The following is a 4,460-nucleotide window of genomic DNA, read 5'->3' on the forward strand; positions in this document are numbered from 1 at the left end:
CCGTCGAGAAATCCTTGCACCAGCGATTACAAATGTGGATTGTACTAACCAGATGACATGAATCGAAATTTAAGGAATCGTATTCTTTTGTGATTTTCTTCTTACTGCTGTGGCTAATGTGATACAATAGCAGTGTGTCTCTTGACATTAAACTCAAGCTGCAAAATTATTATCAAACAATATTGATAGTTCAACCCCCGGTTTTACAAATACATTCAGTGTTTCACGAGCATCTTTCTTTCAAGTCTCTGCCACAAACAAGAGCAGATCTCTTATCGTATTTAACTTCTGAATCATCCTTGGATGGCGCGTCCCTTGTTTCCCAGTTGGCGTGTCGGTCCAACCACATATAGACAAGTGTGATTAGTATCAATTTTAAATTAAACTTTTCTCCAGTAATCCCGTTTTGTAAGTAGACTCTATTAGCTGCGTCAACCTGGAGCGTCACCTCAGCCTAACACGACGAATTCGTATAACAACACAAACTTCTGCATAAGAGAGCAACCGGTTTCACGTTTAAAACAGGTAAATCATAAGCTCTAACTATTGTAATTTCTTCGATCTACTAATCGGAGTCTGAATATTGAAACGGCGTTCAATTAGCCTACCGTAGAACTATAGTAGGGGCAGCGAAGATTACAGCAGTTCCATTTGAAATAGCAAAGTCGATACTGATGTCTTTGTGATCCTATATTTCATTTAATGAGGGCATTTTGGCGAAAACGTACTTACCATATCTTGAACGATTCACGAAATAATCTCAGGTGAACAGTTTACATGAATCTCCCAGCTTACTGAACTGAAGGGTAAGTAGATTGCAAAATACGATTGCCTGGTAGATCAATGAGAAAATACAATTGCACGCATAGAAAACAGTTGTACCGCCCATACTCGAATACCGCTCGGGGGGTTGGGACTAATAGTGGTCATCGACTGCTTATAACGACATGATATCTTGGCAGGATATCATGGCGCTTTAAAGGGTGGCGTTATATTGGTTGAGGTGTAAAATATAGACCAAATGTATACATAACAAAATCTCATACACATTATAAAAGAGGCACGCGAGCCTGAATATTAGACGAATGGCAATCTGGCCGCGCAGGATTAGCCGAGCGGTCTAGGGCGCTGCAGCCATAGACTGTGCGGCTGGTTCGGGCGGAGGTTCGAGTTCTCCCTCGGGCATGGGCGTGTGTGTTTGTCCTTAGGCTAATTTAGGTTAAGTAGTGTGCAAGCTTATGGACTGATGACCTTAGCAGTTAAGTCCCATAAGATTTCACACACATTTGAACATTGAACATTTGAACAATTTTTTGGCAATCTGACTGGGACGTTAGAAGCAACGCAAGGCGGATATACAGCGAATTCCCAACATCATAAATACCCTAATTATACACAATATTGACCCTAACCGAGGTACGGCACCTCTATTAATAGGTCTTGGACGATATCTCAAACTTCTACAAATCGAGTGGGGTGTACTAATACACCAATCTGTGAATGATGAGGCCGGCAGCTGTGGCCGAGCGGTTCTAGGCGCTTCAGTCTGGAACCGCGCTGGCGCTACGGTCGCAGGTTCGAATCCTGCCTCGGGCATGGATGTATGTGATGTCCTTAGGTTAGTTAGATTTAAGTAGTTCTAAGTCTAGGGGACTGATGACCTCAGATGTTAAGTTCCACAGTTCTTAGAGCCATTTAAACCATTTTTTTTAATGCTGAGAAAATGGTTCCGCTAATCATGTTGTTCTCAGTTAACCCCGTTTCCCTGTAGAGAAGGAATACGAACAGTGACTGTAGAGAAGGAATACAGGCAATTGGACTGTTGCTTGCAAACAAATGTAAAAGATCAAGTTAATGTTATTGAACATCGCATGTCGAGGAAACAACTACTCGCCTTTCAGTACTTCACATCACGTGGACCTTCCGAATATCAGACCATCGTCAGTACATCCGAAGACCAAAGTAGAAGATTAACATGAAGTGTTACTGATTGGTAGGTACGACTAAAATGTAATTAAGAAAAATTATAAAAATAACGTGCGTTCATTTAATGAAGTAAACATCCTATCAGTTGCCGGGAGTTTATTTATTTAAATCTTACCTAGGTTTCGATACCACTACGAGTATCTTCTTCAGATGTACATGATTTTTACATAAAATATTATGACAAAACACACAGTAATTTCTAGCTAACAGTTATGAAGTAAAATATAGGAAATACCCAACTGAAAATATTACTTGCATTGGTTATAAGAGTTAAAACGTGTTACATGAATGACGAGGCAACCACCTCAAAGTCATATGCAATAATTAAAATTAACATGTCCATTAAAACTGTAAATGCGAAACACATATGGCAACTGAAAGAGGGTAGATGCCAAACGAAGAGCGTAGCATACGGCTACACCGCTTACGTAAACCACCGTAAGCACGACACATGTGGAGACCTGATGCCGTAATAAAAAGTTGTTGTTGTTGTTATTGTTGTGTCTTCAGTCCAAAGACCGGTTCGATGCAGCTCTCCAGCTAGTCTATGACGTGCAAGCCTCTTCATCTCCCAGTACCTACTGCAACCTACATCCTTCTGAATCTGCTTAGTGTATTAGTGTATTCATCTCTTGGTCTCCCTCTACAACTCTACAACTGGTCCCCCCCCCCCCCCCCCGAGACACACACACAAATTTCCCTCCAGTACTAAATTAGTGATCCTTTGACGTCTTAGAATGTGTTCTATCAACCAATCCCTTCTTTTAGTCAAGTTGTGCCATAAATCTCTTGTCTCCCCAACTCTATTCAGTGCCTCCCCATTATTTTATCTTCAGCATTCTTCATTCTTCTGTATTTCAAGTTTTCTTCTTGTTTAAACTGTTTATCGTTCATGTTTCACTTCCATACATGCCTACAAGCCAGAAAAATACCTCCAGAAAAGGTTTCTTAACACTTCAGAATATATTCGATGTTTCTTCAGAAGCTCTTTAAGTGCCATTGCCAGTCTACATTTTAAAAGCTCTCTACGTTTGCTGTTTCTGACAGACTTACAATGTTATCGTCAAAACTTCAAGGTTTTTTTAATTCTTCTCCCTAAACTTAAATTCCCACTCCAGATTTTTCTTGCTCAATGTAAAGATTGAATAATATGGGGGAAAGGGTCAACTCTGTCTCACTACCTTCTGAACCACTGCTTCCCTTTCATGTTCCTTTACTCTTACAAGTGTCGCCTCGTTTATATACAATTTGTAAATAACCCTCCACATCCTGTATTTTATCCCTACTACCTTCAGAATCTTAAAGAGATTATTCCACTCAACATTGTCAAAAGCTTTCTCTAAGTATACAAATGCTATAAAGCTGTTACGTAATATTTACCTGTTTATGCACCAACATACCGTAGTAACACATAAATAAAAATTTATTTTCACTAGTGTAAAACAGTGTAACAGTAATGATGGAATAAAAGGCAAATTTAAATTACAAATACAAAGGTGACAAATAGTCTTATATAAACTAACATCTACATTTTTCCATAGTATATAGACCCAGAAATCTGAATTACACAAAATATTAAATTACATGCTTCCCCAGTGAAAAATTATAGACGAAATAAAAGCACTGAAGACGAACGTTACAGAAAATACATGAAAGTGCTCTCTCCAGGTAGACTAGCCTATCAAGGAGTAATACCATCAAGTGAAACTAATTGAAAAATATTACGATGCTGTGTGTGAGGAAAACAATTCAACATGTTCAAGACTGTGAGACATAAAATAAAAATATAAAATAATTGTAAATTTGCCTTGGCTACCCCCATGGCAATGCGCAGACTCGAATCTTGTGGAGGTATGCATATACCAATGTGGACAGTGTGGAATATTAATAATGTAGGTAGGGTTGTAGTTAGTCGGCAAACCTCAAGCTCTTCCGAGGAAGCCAATAACAGCCGCAAAAATTTAAGTTGAAAGTTTGACACTTAGGACTTTTATTCCTTCTGTTTGTGTTGTGCTGTTAAATTATATATTTAACATTCTCTTCCTTTCATCATTCTACATTAACAGCAGTTGCCACCAGCACACCTTACCACTGTTTATGTTATACAAAGCGTTGTATGACATGTTTTTTCAGGACGTGCGATGTCTATTAGAGTTTCCGGATAATAGGTCCGAAATTTACAGCAGTAAACTGAATTGTATGAAACTGAAATTGTCGTAGGATTGTTTGACTGGTGAGAGACTGTAAAAGAACTGATGAAAATTCCTTAATTGGCTGTCACTGAGGAAAAGATGCCATACATGTTGCGAGATCTTACTCTGAAAATTTCAAGAAAACTTCTTTCAGGGCAAAAGATCTTCAGCCCCCCCCTGCATATCCATCCACTGAGAGACGGCCCAGATAAAATCAGACCAATGCTATCTCACACAGGTAACGTACAAGCACTCATTCCTCCTACACTTCAGCCGTGAATG

The sequence above is a fragment of the Schistocerca piceifrons genome, chromosome 1 (assembly GCF_021461385.2).
Source record: "Schistocerca piceifrons isolate TAMUIC-IGC-003096 chromosome 1, iqSchPice1.1, whole genome shotgun sequence".
In the NCBI taxonomy this organism is placed as follows: domain Eukaryota; kingdom Metazoa; phylum Arthropoda; class Insecta; order Orthoptera; family Acrididae; genus Schistocerca; species Schistocerca piceifrons.